The sequence below is a fragment of the Triturus cristatus genome, chromosome 5_2, assembly GCF_964204655.1.
Source record: "Triturus cristatus chromosome 5_2, aTriCri1.1, whole genome shotgun sequence".
Lineage (NCBI taxonomy): Eukaryota > Metazoa > Chordata > Amphibia > Caudata > Salamandridae > Triturus > Triturus cristatus.
This window is the reverse complement of record NC_140588.1, coordinates 694378457-694394065: the sequence shown is the minus strand read 5'-3', so window position 1 is coordinate 694394065 and position 15609 is coordinate 694378457.

The following is a 15609-nucleotide window of genomic DNA, read 5'->3' as shown; positions in this document are numbered from 1 at the left end:
GGGAAAACTCACTTACAGAGATAGTGACTTTACTAAAAATTGTGATTACGACTCCAATGACAACAGTAGAAGCTGAACGATGTTTTTCAGCCTTAAAGCGCATAAAGACATTCCTCAGGAACACCATGCTAGAGGAAAGACTAAATGCTTTGGCGATGCTATCTGTAGAGAGCAAGCTAGTCCAAAAGATACCGGACTTCAACATGAAAGTAATTGACAAGTTTGCTACACTGAAAGACAGACGTGCGGATTTCATTTACAAAAAGTGAATGCTGCTACTTGTTTGTTGAATACAAAAAATTCTGATTGAGGTAAGAAATGCATTGTTATCTCTGCTTTTAAAAGTTTTGTAGTGTTTGTTCTATTTGGAGACTACACAGATTTGCTCACCTTTGTTCACTGGCCGGACCTGTCTCCCGCAGGGTGAACGATTCGTTGCTTGTGTTGCCTATCAAACCTTTCCCCTTGGCAAATTGCGAAAACCTTTATACCATTTATATTTGGGGTACTTGCGTGGACCTATGTGAAGTGTGTGTACAAAGCTCAGCTCAACCAGAATCACGGTAACAGCGCATTGCGCTGCCTCTTTTATATTCAGTATATTGTAAGACTGTTTTTCTTCCCCCGCCTTTCCTTGTTTTGTTTCCCTGTTTTCCCCTTGCTTGCCATTCGTTACTCTAGAGTCTAATATTCAGTATGTTGTAAGACTGTTTTTCTTCCCCCGCCTTTCCTTGTTTTGTTTCCCTGTTTTCCCCTTGCGTGCCATTCGTTACTCTAGAGTCTAATAGAGTCGGAAGGCCGTAGGGGAAGACTGTGGACTTTTCTTCAAGTTCCTGACGCTCCTGCGGAACGTGCCTGGCAACCATTGCACTGCTGTGCAACTTCTTCTACTCTTAGAGCTGAGATTTCCATGAGTCTTATAGTCTGAATTCAGCACCTGAGCATAATAGGACAGAATGTATGAAGCTCTGTGGTAATACTGAATAAGCAGCTACCTATGTTATGCCATCTATTAATGTAATAACTGCACTTTCACAATTGCTTTATTAACCTTCCTGATTTCTCAAATTTGCTTGAAAATGCACGATTTTTCTTCTTTTTTTTCTAAATTTTCTTGGGGGGGTAACCCCCCCAAACCACCCTTTTGGGGTTCAGGCTCGCTCGCTACGCTCGCTCACTACGGTGCTGTATGCTAATTCGTTTGCGCCTCACCACTTTAAAATCTCACCCACCGCCCCTGAGTGTTGAGCATTCTTTCATGGAAATGAAGGATTATCATTGTGGTTATTTGTGTTCAGATGAAATCTCAACGTGTAGAGAACATTTGATATTAGCGTGTTTATGTAATGTGTAAAAATTATTGATTTAAACATGCGTGTGCTTTCTAAAGCTTATGTACTGTTCTTATGTTGACAGAATTCAATAGGCCTAACGTGTATTTCTCCCTGTTCGCTCTTATGTTAAAGTTTTCTATTAGAATTCATGTGCATGTGGAATTTGTCCTTCTCACTTTCTGTTGTAGGTGGAGAAATTCATCCTTGTTAGTTAGAATAACGCTTTTGTTTTAGGAGCTAGGCTTAGGGGGGAGAGGATACCTTTGAGCAAGCGATACTGATAATGTGGGATGGTGTTCTTTCTCACCGGAGAAGGCCTGGGAATCAAGGTCATTGAGCAAGAGCCTGGGAGCACCATTGCTGCATGGAAAGTTACCTTCGAGGAGGTGATCTTGTTATGTGTTGAGGGGTGTGACCTGCGACTTTTGTGTTGGGGTTAGGGACAGAGTCTGGGGACTTCTGCTGCGCGTTGAGAGGAGAAAGCATTTTAGAATGAGCTCTGTAGCTTTATGCTTCTTGACCCATTCAACATGAGTGTACTTCTTAGGAAGCTGTCACGTGCTGACACCTTTTCTGGAACTTGCCTGCGAAATGCTAAGTAGGGATGTCATGCTAGTGGTAGTGTAGGGACAGACTAATGTTTTTCACTTACGAACCGCCAATGAAGGGGGCTATTGATGTTGGGGCAATTATAATCTGCGTTCTGATGCTGATTTGGTCATCCTGTGCATGTTGCCCTGTCTAAATTTCACTTGTAGATTTGTATTTGTATTAGTGCCCATATATTTTTACACCCTCATCTTGAGGGGTTTGTATGTCCAACTTGTCTTGGCTTTTTAATAAACTTACTAAACTTTGGATCTGGAGTCTGTGTTCTTTAGCGGCATGGACGATTGTAATGGTAATGTATGATTGGCTAATGATTTTCTCTCCCCTCCACACTTACAAGCAGACAACAAAGAGCCATTGGCCAGGGGTTCCAGAGTAAGTCTAGAACGTGGAACCTGGCTCCTTCCGTCTCAATAGAATTTTAATCTAAAATCCTCTGAAATAGTAAAGCCAGATTTTAAGTCACAATTCTGAAAATGCCACTTTTAGAAAGTTGCTGCAGCAACAAATGGTGGACGGAATGCTGACTAACTCAAACATTGTTGCCACAGCACTTTTCACTCTAAGTGGGATGGTATGCTCATGGGAATTGGCTCATCTTGCCAGGATGTGTGGGGTGTGGCTGTTCCCTGACCCTTTTATATTTCAAAGGAGCTACATCAGCACACTCACAAAGCACTTTACACAAGTCTTTTGTCACCTCAGGCACCTTGGAGCCTGGATAGAGCTGAAGGAAATTCAAGAACCATCTGTGCGGGGGGAAACTTTGGCAGTTTCTCTGACTTCAAAGCTGGCACCAGGCATCAAAATAGGACCCACACAACACAACAATGTGCCTGGGTCTGACCACCAGCATCTATAAGAGATTTGAAAAGATTTACAAATCCATGTTACTGGCAAAAGAAGAAGAAGACTTCCCACCCAAGGAGGTATGCTATTCCTGAAGAAAGTCTTCTTCTTTTACCAGTAACATTGGTTTGCAGTAGACATTTCCACATCTCTTATAGATGTTGGTGACCAGACCGACGTATATTGTTGTGTTGGTCCTTGTGAGTCTGTACCTGTGGGTCTTAGAAATAGTCCCGTCATTTGTTGTGTTACTTATAAGAATAGGACCCTCAGTCTCTCTCTTCAGTACACTCCTGGACTTGTGGAATAATTCAGAAGGACTGTCTTGTATTCCAGAGGACTGCCCAGGTGCTCGAGGCTGGCCTTATTCACCAGAGATCTGCCCTGCTGCTTGAGACCTACTTTTTTTTCTCAGAAGATTGCCCTGCTGCAACCAGAACTCTGCCCTGCTGCATGAGGGTAGCCATGTTTCTCAGAGGACTGTCCTGCTTGAGGCCTGCCTTTAGAAGGAGAACTGGACAATCTCTTTGCTCCCAGGAAGGCCTCAGTGACTCTACGGGTCAGTTGGCTGACCTCCTGTTCTTACCTACAGGGACACAACAAGCGCCAGAGGCCTGCCTGCAACTGCCCAGCAGATCTGCTCCAACTGACCCTGCCTGGACCTGCAACTGAAACTGCCTTAGCCCCACTGGCCTCTGCTGCAATGATTCCTGATCCCGAAGAGATGCCTCTCCAGGTCCTGGACTCATGGCTGACAGAACTTGAGCTACTTCTGTGAAACCCTGAAGTTTTGAACTCTGCGCCCCGGACATTGAGAAGGTACCTTTTTCAGCAAGAGTAACCTAGTCCCTGTGTCCAGTCTGCGATCCAATGCTGTCCAGCCTGACCTGTGACTTTGTCCCAGTTTTGCATGGCCAGATACCCACAATTAGCGCTTTCTGCTTCTTGGCACTATTTTTACTTAAAACTTTAAACATTCATAACTCCGGTTCTACTGATTGAGGTTTTGTCATCCTGCTGTCAAAATATTTATTAAAATATTCTCTATTTTTCTAAATTGGCCTGGGGTTTTTCTTGTGCTGTGTTTTCACTTTATTACTGTTTGAATGCTGCATAAATACATAAAACATTGCATTTAAGTTATGACTGACTGTTTTTGTGCCAAGCTACCAGAGTGTTAGGCATGGGTTAATTTAGTGACTTTTGCGGTTAACCGTGATAGGGATTGTGGTTGTTGCTTGAGAACACCCCCCCACAATTATAAACTACATTTTCTACAGTGGTCAAGAACTGATCATGTTAACTTCCAAAATCTTGTCTACATTTTTCTCTCTCTTAAACTACTTCTTCAATGTTTTTTTTCGCATTTCATCTATTGTCGTGTGCTATACATTAGTCTTCTAAATGTATCCTTATCCTGCCAAAATCCCTCCAAAGTTCCTGAATTAATCTCCTCTTCTCTCTTGTCTATTTCACTTATAATACTTCCCTTCTGGCTGAGCTTCAGTGGTTTCTGGTCATTAGTCAGCTAAGATTCTGTTACCCTTTGTTTTGAAATGTTTACACTCACTTACTCAGCCATATCTATGCCATTTGCTTTTTCTATATACCCTTTCTCCTCATTCTAGTTCGCAATGTCCTCTGTTTCCCTGACATCCATGTGTTTCTTTGCATTTTTGTTCCTTCTCGCATCAAACTTTGGGGACAAAGACATCAGAATGCCCTCCATGGATGCAATCACGCTCAGACCCAGAGGCTGTCTGCAGTTCTAACAAGACCCCTTGGTAGTCTTGCACTCTTGAGAGATGAATAAATCTCCCACAGCATCCTGCATCAGGAAATTGACCCAACATTGGTGTTCAAGAACTCCGTCATAGCACCATGGAGTTTTCCACTAATGGCTGTGGCTGACAAAATTAAGTCCCCATTAAATTACTGTTGTTAAAGTACAAGATTTTGGATCTAGTATTCAGTGCCAGCAATATTGCACAGTTTCCGCTGAAGTACGAAATTATATTGTGTACTTGGCCAACCAATCAGCTCTGAGAAGACGTGATGGACTGATTAGTGAAAACTGAAGTAATTACAGATAAGGAATTACATTCTCCAGGCACCCTCGTACTCCCAGTGAAGCATATGTTCCCAAACTCAACACGAGGAGGAATATGAGCTCTCGGCCACGGCAGAGTTGTGTATTTTTTGGGCCAATATCAAACTGAAATTCCCTACCCAAGTGATAACAGTCAGGGTAGTCATTGATCATTCTAACAAACGCCTTAAAAAAGTCTGTTGAGTCTATGTAGGAGGCATGAGTATTAACAGAACAGAAGGGCCATGTAATAACCCAAACAACAATAGCCATCGTTACTCTGGCTCTGCAAAGGATCAACACTATTTGAAAGGAAAAGACGTCTGAATTATTATAATGACCCCCCTTGATTATATAGAATAGTTTTAAAAAACCAACCCCCACAGCACAGCTATTGGTAATAACTCCATTTTGTGCATCTTGCCTCTGAAATGGTATTGATGCTGATGGTGAGCTAGATTCTGAAATGGTCTGATGTGTTGATGTATGCTACTGCACAACACAACAACTGGTATGGTGGCCTTATGATACGAGTAGCTGGCTGAAATTCAAGTTGCTACTCTAATGATCCTGTTTGAGTAATGCTGGTGTATCTCCTTCTAAACCAGGCAATTCCAAGAATTGGACGATGTGGTCTCACTCATGTAATGTGACAAGCCTCATCATAGGCCACCTCATCCCACCCTTGTAAGATAGTACTACCAGAGCAGACTCAACTTCGGGCTGGGCTATCCAGAGGGAGTTCTTAAATATGAATCTTTTTTCAGTGATGTCATTTGAGAATTCATCAGTGATGTCAACAGTGATGTCACTGAGCATGTCATGAGTGATGTAATCTGTAACGTCATTAGCAGTGTATTGCGGGGGCGTGAGTTATAGTTAGGTCCACTAACTATAATGGCCGAATTTCTATGGTTTTGTACAAATGAAATCTCCAACTAACTATACCGTCCCTGTAACCTATGGTTTTTTAGTGAATTACCAAGGTTTTTTAAATGAAAATTTCAAACTATAACATCCCTGAAACCTATGGTTTTTTTTCAGTAGATTTCAAAGGTTTTTTAAATGCTAATTTCTAACTATGCATACAAAGGTAGGACATGTGAAGAAAGAGGAAGAAAAACACAGAAAGAAGCAAGACAAATGCAAAAAGAGGCAACAGAAGTCCAGAAAGACCAAGAAAAGTACAGGAAGAAGAAGAGATGTGCAGAAAGAACCAACAGAGGAGCAGAAAGTCCTCCTGTGCCCCCAACTTTTTTACTGATGGGTACTGGTGGTAACTGACTCTGACTAACCAGGCCTAGAGCCAGTGCTATGCTAAACGACACTTAGAATACAGTTAAAACACCTACATACACTAGGGAACCCTATGCGTTGGGGTACCCCTGTGATTAGCATGACCTCCTCTGTATTTGCCATGATTTTATGCCTGGGTCATTGTATGAGTACATGAGTAGGGACTAGATGAATAGAGTGCTGCAAGGAGAGTGCATAGTGATTTTATAAGTGCTTGGGTTTTGGCGGAGTGTTTGGATTTAGTACATGGTAGTGGCTGTGTGACTGGAGGACTGCACGGGGAGTGACAGGGTGATTGCAGGACTGCATGGGTGCTACCAGGGGAATTGAAGGAGTGAATGAGAAGTGTGTAGGTGGTTAGAGGACTGCATGGGTAGTACACAGGGTTTGTAGCAGTGCATGTGTTATTGCCTGGATCACTGCATGAATACATGGGTAGTAAGAGTACTGCGAAGAGAGTGCATGGTGAATTTATAAGTGCTTGGGTTTTGGCGTAGTGATTGGATAAGGACATAGTACTGGCTGGGGGATTGGAGGACTGCATAGGTAGTACCAGGGAGATTACTGGACTGCATAGGTAGTCCTCAATGGATTGCACCAGTGCATGTGTTGGTGACAGGATTATTGCATGAGTACATGGGTAGTGACTGGATGATCAGAGTGCTGTAAGGACAGTGCATGATGATTTTATAAGTGCTTGGGTTTTGGCAGAGTGGTTGGATAAGTACATAGTGCTGGCTGGGTGATTGGAGGAGTGCATGGGTAGTGACAGAGGGATTTCTGGAGTGCATGGGTACTACCTGGGTAATTGGAGGAGTGAATCAGTAGTGTATAGGTGGTTTGAGGTCTACATGGGAAGTGCTTAGGGGATTGTAACAGTGCATGTGTTAGTGCCTGGGCCATTCCATGAGTACATGGGTACTGAATGGAAGATTAGAGTACTGCAAGGAGAGTGCATGGTGAATTTATAAGTGCTTGGGTTTTGGTGGAGTGATTGGATAAGTACATGGTGCTGGCTGGGAGATTGAAGGAGTGCATGGGTACTAACAGGGCGATGGCTGGACTGCTTGGGTAGTGCTCAGGGTATTGTAGCAGTGCATGTGTTAGTGCATGGGTCATTGTTTGAGTGCATGGGTACTGACTGGATGATTAGAGTACTGCAAGGAGAGTGCAAAGTGAATTTATAAGTGCTTGGGTTTTGGTGGAGTGATTGGATAAGTACATGGTGCTGGCTGGGAGATTGAAGGAGTGCATGGGTACTGACAGGGTGATGGCTGGACTGCTTGGGTAGTGCTCAGGGTATTGTAGCAGTGCATGTGTTAGTGCATGGGTCATTGCTTGAGTGCATGGGTACTGACTGGATGATTAGAGTACTGCAAGGAGAGTGCAAAGTGAATTTATAAGTGCTTGGGTTTTGGCGGAGTGATTGCATAAGTACACACTTGTCACATCAGTTCTGCCCTCTCCCTTCACCACCCTGCAAACACACCCCCTGGCAGGTTTTAAGTTGAGGGATTAATTCCCATTGAATCCTGAGGGTCCCTGGGGGCCAACTAGCCCACCAGGTACCTCCAGTAGGTGCCACAGAGCTGCATTGCAGAGAGGTGGTCCATGGCCATGCCCCTTTATACACCTCTCTGCAATGCAGCTCTGTGGCGCTTACTTGAGGTACCTGGTGGGCTAGTTGGACCCAAGGGACCTTCAGGATTCAAGGGGACTTAATCCCCCAACTTACAACGCACCAGAGGGCCCGTTTGCACAGTGGTCAAGGGAGGGGGGTAGGCCTGATGTGACAAGTGTGCAAACCCGCCCCGTGGCGCGTTTTAAGTTGGGGGATTAAGTCCCCTTGAATCCTGAGAGTCCCTGGGGCCCAACTGGCCCACCAGGTACCTACAGTAAGCACCACAGAGCTGCGTTGCAGAGAGGTGGTCCAAGGCCACGCCCCTTTTTTCACCTCTCTGCAACGCAACTCTGTTGTGCTTACTGAAGGTACCTGGTGAGCTAGTTGGCCCCAGGGACCCTCAGGATACAAGGGGACTTAATTCCCCAACTTAAAACGTGCCACGGAGCGTATTTGCACACTTGTCACATCAGGCCCCGCCCCCTGCCTTCACCATTGTGCAAACGCGCCACTTGGCTCGTTTTAAGTTGGGGATTACATCCCCTTAAATTCTGAGGGTCCCTGCGGTCCAACTAGCCTACCATGTTTCTCCAGTAAGCGCCACAGAGCTGCGTTGCAGAGAGGTGTAAAAAGGGGCATGGCCTCAGACCACCTCTCTGCACCGCAGACCTGTGGCGCTTACTGGAGGTACCTGGTGGGGTAGTTGGCTCCCGGGGACCCTCAGGATTGATGGGGAATTAATCCCCCAACTTAAAATGCGCCACGGGGTGCGTTTGCACAGTGGTGCAGGGAGGGGGCGGGCCTGATGTGACATGTGTGCAAATGCGCCCTGTTGCGCATTTTAAGCTAGGGGATTAAGTCCCCTTGAATCCTGAGGGTCACTGGCGGCCAACTAGCCCACCAGGTACCTCCAATATACACCAGGGAGCTGCATTGCAGAGAGGTGTTCAGAGGCCACGCCCCTTTTTACACTTTTCTGCAACGCAGCTCTTTGGCGCCTACTGGAGGTACCTGGTGGGCTAGTTCCCCCCAGGGACCCTCAGGATTGACGGGGACTTAATCCCCAATTTAAAATGTGCCAGGGGGTGCATATGCACACTTGGTATGTCAGGCCCCGCCCCCTCCCTGCACCACTGTGCAAACGCGCCCCCTGGAGCATTGTAAATTGGGGGATTAATTCCCCTTGAGTCCTGAGGGTTCCTGGGGGCCAACTAGCCCACCAGGTACCTCCAGTAAGTGCCACAGAGCTGCATTGCAGAGAGGTGTAAAAAGGGGCGTAGCCTCTGAACACCTCTCTGCAACACAGCTCCCTGGTGCACATATTACATCACTCATGACATGGTCAGTGACATCACTGATGACATCACTGATGACATCATCCAGTGAATGTGTGTTTCTGTACAGTTTAAATATTTTTCATATATATCTATGTCAAGGTGTACTGAAGAATGAGAGGATTTACAAGTGCCTGAAGGGATTATTTAGTAGATGTGTGACTGACTGTATAAGTGAGTGATTGAACGTGTCTTACTGAATGCATGGGTTAGTGACTAAACTGTGTGAAAGTCTGTATTAGTCTCTCAGTTGGTTGTAAGAAACTGCATGGGTTGGTGAGTAGCTACATGAGTGTCTATATGGGTTATTGATTTGTTGTCTGAGTATCTGTATGGGTGCCTGAGTGTCTGTGTGGGTGGGTAGTGAGGTGTGACTCTGTGCATAGATGTCTGAGTGGGTGATTCACTGGTTGTATGGATTCAAAAGTGCATCTGGGAAGGGCTGTATGGGTGAGTTAGTGTGTGTATGGGTGTGTTGGTGAGTGAAGGAATGTCTCAGTGGTATATATGTGACTAACTACATATGTTTTAAGGCAGTATATGTGAGTGTTGGAGTATATAAATGACTATACGTGAGAGCAAGTTATTTGAAGAGTGGATGTATAATGAGTGTCTGCTTGTATCAGTGATTGTATAAGATAGTAAGTTTGTGTTAGTATCTGCATAAATAAGTGATGTGGTGTGTGTATAAATAACGGAGTTGGTGGGTATAACTGTATACATGAGTAAATGGGTATGTGATTGGTTCTTTGCATGACTGACTAGGAGTGTGAGTATCTCTATGGATGAGTGACGGAGTGTGACTGTATGTATAGGTGTATGAGTGTATATTATAGTACTGTATTGATGAGTAACTGCATGTATAAGTGACTGGATATGTGTGTAGACCTAGGAAATAGTCGGTGGTATGTAGTACCTGGCATTATTGTGTGTATGGTTTCAAAAATACTAGTCTGTATTTTAGAGTGGGTGTATCAAAGTTTATATTAGGGCATCAGTATGTGCATCAGATTATCATGTGAATGATGTCTTTAGTGATGTCATTTGAGAGGTCATCAGTGATGTAATCAGTAATGTCACTGACCATGTCATGAGTGATGTAATATGTGACGTCATTAGCAGTGCATTGCGGGCACGCGAGTTATAGTTCGCTCAACTAACTATAACGGGGGAATTTCTATGGTTTTATATGAGTCAAATGTCCAACTAACTATAACATCCTTGAAACCTATGGTTTTTTAGTGAATTTCAAAGGTTTTTAAAATGCTAATTCCTAACTGTAACATCTGTAAAACCTATGGTTTTTTCAGTGAATTTCAAATGGTTTTTAAATGTTAATTTCATATTTTAATATTTATAAAAGCTATACTTTTTCTATTTTTTGTGTAATATTTTGGAACTCTATTATCCTTTTTTTTAACTTTAAAAATTATGTAATGTTTTATATCTTCAGAAAAAAATATGTATATCTTTTTTTTTTTTTTGGAGAAAACTGGAGTCCCGTACCGATAGTGCACCAAGCTCCATCAGCACGTGAATCCTGTCTGCCATATGGCTAAACTCGTAAATGATGCGCATTTCGTATCCGACGGGTTCGTGGCACCGGGTACCACGTAACATCACATACGTATGAGGTAGCGCCAGCTGCTACTTTGGTATGCGATGGTACGCAGTACCATGCCACGCGTTTCGTCATGTATGTATGGGGTCGCGCCCGCTGCACGTTGCGTATGCGACACGTGCACGCTGCCAGGCCCTGTGTTACGTCAATAGACGTATGGTGTCGTGCAGGGTACGCCATTCCCTCATTTTTTTTTATGTCTCAAAACTATATCTAAATAAGTTTAAAGTGTATATGAGAGCAAGCAATAATCTAAAATATTTCCAACATTTATATATTTCTAACTGTAATAAACTTATATTATGGTAAATATATTTTCTCAAAATCGTGTTGGTTACGCTCTCCTTGCGAGCTCGGTGCGCAATTGCCATGTGACCTTAAAGAAAAGCATTTGATTGGTTCATAACATTTCCCAATGTAACAGTTGGAGGACCCCACCCATTTTAGTCATTCTCTCCACAGCGTTTGATGAGAGACACCTCTTCTGCTTAGAGTGCTTTTTTGAAAAGATTTTTGCTGTGTACACACATCTTATACTACACACAACATGCAACGATCATCTTGATCAATATTCATAGTCTGTACAGTAGCCTTCCACGTGTGATGGCCATGCATCTGAAACATTACATCAAAAAACAAATGAGTGTTGCACGATGCCCCTGGTGTGTGTGTGTGTGTGCATTATTGTGCTGCCTTTCGGCCTGGGTATTGGTGGCTCGAAGGGGTATCATCAGCCATGGGCAGAGTGCACATCCTAGATCACATGTGACAAACAGGAAAGAGTAATGTGTATATTTGTGTTACAGTATGCTCTGTTGTCAGGCTTTACTTGTATAGTAGTGTGCCATATGTGACACTTTCAGATTCACGTTTGACATGCATTGCTTGACTGTAATGAGCGTTATCACTGTGTATGACGTAGCCTCACTGCTGATCCTCCCTCCATCCGAGCACCAAGCAGGATAGCAACACTTTCAATAATACCGCACACCATTGACATGCGTGTCTGCGCATATCCACAAGCTTGACAACGACATGTGATGTTGGCCATTCAATGTTTTCGGACAGCATCTCATTACCGATAGTTGCCGCCCTCCCGGTACATGCTACATTAATGTAAATTGCGGATTGTGCGGCGTCAAAACTGCAACAGGGACAGACACATAAGTACACTTCCTGGCCAGACAGGAACTGAACAACGCCCAGGTCCCCGGAATAATTATTCACACCCCTACGCTGGCCTGGCGTACGAAAGCCCAGCCCACTTTGCATACGTATGAATAGGATAACGACGCCGCCACATGTCCCAGTTCTTCCACACTGCCTCAGGTTATATGGCCGCATCCACCTCGCATATCATAATGCGCAAGAAAATAAAGGGATCCATGAGGTGTACACCATCCTCGCAATCAAAACTCCATTTGAATTGTGAACCATGCTGGCCATCGAGTTTGGACACACAGCAATGACAGCAGGTGAGCAGTGGGGCCTGGGTGCACAGGGGCTGCAATTGAGCGCGGTGCTGGGGATGGTTGGGGTGCATCAGCCTGGGTGCGCAGGTGCGAACAAGCGATGTTGCCGTGCGTAATGATGTGATCTCTGACCTCATTCAGTCACATCTCTGTCTCATTTTAAGGACCTGCTGGACCGTACTGTAGGCCAGAGCCAGCGGGCAGCGCTGCCCCACAGACACTTGGCGTTGGCTTTTAGGGCACTGTAGTGAGTGACAGCATGTGAGCAGTGAGGCCTGGGTGCACAGGGGCTGCAATTGAGTGCGGTGCTGTGGGAGGGGTGGGGTGCATCAGCGTGGGTGCGCAGCTGTGAACAAGCAATGTTGCTGTGCATAATTATGTGATCTCTGACCTCATTCAGTCACATCTCTGTCTCATTTTAAGGACCTGCTGGACCGTACTGTAGGCCTGAGCCAGCGGGCAGTGCTGCCCTACAGACACATGGCGTTGGCTTTTGGGGCACTGTAGTGAGCTGATTACTAAGTGTACATGCACACAAGCTTGCGCCACTGCATTAAACGAGCACATTATGCTTCTAGCATGCGCTCTGTTCCTTTGTATGTGAATGCTGGCATGACATTATTATTTAACCTTGTGTATTCTCGTACACTCCAACTCCTCTTTGAACCACGATTACCAATAACAGTTGATAGATCGTACTTCAAGAAGGAAGGATGCACTCAACTGGTGTTCTCTATTAAGCTTGAAATAAACCTTCATTTACCTCAAGACGTTTCCAGCATTATATTATTTCTCCCTTTTCAGACACTGAGTTAGTTGCACCAAAATGCACGCAGCAGGTGCTCAGCCCGTGATGATGCCCTGGGCATTCTGACGCCTTCCATCGTGGTATCAAGACATCGTCCCAGACCGGAGACCTGCTGTGCCACCCTGAGAGAGGCACCCCGGAGTCGGAGCTCGCACCGGCACGTCGTTGGACACACCGGTGGTGGCAAGTGGACAGTGAAGCCTCGGTGCGCAGGAGCTGCAATTTAGCACAGTGCAGGGGAAGGGGCTGGGGTGCAGCACCCTGGGTGCACAGATGCAGGCAAGCAATGTTGCCGTAGATAATAATGTAATCTCTGGCCTCATTCATATCTCTGTTTCATTTTAAGGACTTGCTGGACCGCACTCTTTCTCGCGGACACCAGCGTCCCAGACATACGGGAGGTGAACAGTGAGGGCTGGGTGCAGTAGGCCGACGCTCGGTCTCTTACTCCCTCTGTTCTTTTGACTCTCCCTCCCCTTCTCCCTTCCACCCACTCGCTCTCTGTCCCATTCTCACTTTCTTCCTTTCATTCTGACTACCTTTCTTTTTCTCTTGGACATGGCACACATACTTACGTTTCTTTTTTGTCTTGCAGGTTTTGTACGCTGCTTCCGGAGGAGTCCCACCCACTTATTTCATGTAATACTGTTGTTTCTTCGAATAAAGTTGCGTTTCCATTTATATGTGTTGTTTTAATAAAGGTTATTTCTTTTATCAATAAATAAGTGAGTGTATGGGTCTTCTTTTTCTGACAACACTTGTCTGTAGTTTATTGTGAAAATCGGCGGTTGATAGGATGTTATGAGGGAAAACATTTGTAATTTTGCGTTGCACCTACCAAATATAAACCAACAGACTATTACATAAATGAAGGCTGGGTAATTCTACAACTGCAAGGGTTCTATGAGTGTATCACTTTATAAAACCATGAGTATTGCCCGTGTGATTACAGAACCAATAAGGCACTGCCTAGGGCCACCGAGGCTTCAGGGACTGGCGAAGCCCACCCTGCATATTTAAGTAAAGCCTCGGAGGTTGCCGATCCCCGGACTTGAGTTGGCCTCGACGCCTCCCGAACAATTAGGAAACAATACCCGGGGAGGTGGCGATCTCCTAGGCTGCAAAATGTCCCTGTGCCCTCCTGCGCCTCATTTACATGTGGGATTAAGGTCCCCAGTGCTGCAGAGACCCTGCGATATAATAATAAGATTGGCCCCGGAACATTACCCACCAGGTGGCTCATTTAAATGAACGGGTGAGACCCCGCTTCATTTTTGTTTCTCCATTTTTACCATCCGGATCTGCTTTATTGAAGCGATACGAGGCTTTCCTCCTCTTGCTTCAACGAGGCAAACAAGGATTTGCTATCACAGGGTGGAAGCCATGCTCCCACCCTGTAATAGCAAACATAAATGTCCCGCGGATGCACACCCCGGGACATTGTATGAGCTGCGCCTGGGAAGTGGCGCTCCATAGGGCCATGATGCATTGGTTACTGCATAATTACAGATTTAGTATAAACGCATACTAACACTACTTGCACACGTGTAGTACAGCGGCCAGAGTGTAGTGAAGAGGCAGAGGAAGCCCAAAATCAGAAATATAAATCCTACCAGAGGTCGGATCACATAGTTCGATGTGCCGACGACCCTGGGATAAGTAGAAACAGCTTCACGCAGAAAACGGGTCTTCAGCAGAACGCAAGGAAGCTTGAAATATTGGTGAGTGCTGCCTTCTTTTTACCTTCTCTCGCTCCTCGACAAATTTATATAGTGAAGAGGCAGACAGCAGTGGATCCGATTAGTAGATTTATTGCAGGAAAAGAAGACAGCTTAAACAGCCACCAACAGGAGCAGACAGAAAGGCAACCGTCTTCTCCAGCACAGTGTACAAACTCCCCAAGATTCCCCTCATGACAGCCCTATATTCTAACATTACATACTTACATTCTAATAGCATTACATACTAACATTCTACTATGACTTACATTGGAATACTACACAGAGCACATGACTTTACAGCAATGAGCTCATGGTTTCATCCACGAGTCTTTAGACTGGTAGGGGTGAGTAGTTCGCTTCCCACTCCCTGTATTGTACAAACGCAAACTAACACTACTTCCACAGATATGCTACAGCACCCAGAGCACATCACTTTACACCAATGAGCTCACGGTTTAGGCTCACGGTTTAATCCCCGAGTCTTCAGACCAGTAGGCATGAGTACTTCGCTGCCCACTTCCGGTATAGTATAAACGCACGGTACGGGTCAGTAGTTCGCTTCCCACTCCCTGTATGGTATAAACGCCTACTAACACTACTTGCACAGGTATGCTACAAAGACCGTAGCACATCACTTTACAGCAATGAGCTCACGGTTTAGGCTCTCGGTTTCATACCCAAGTGTAGCAGCATCTCATCTCAGCACCATGTCACTCTGAGCAACACCGCACTTTCAGATCGGTAGGAGTGAGTACTTCGCTTTACACTCCCCCACAGAGGTTACAGTGCTCCTATCCTCCTGTTTCCTACTCTTTTCGCCTTTTTTCCCCTTACTCGTTTCAATGTAATCACAAA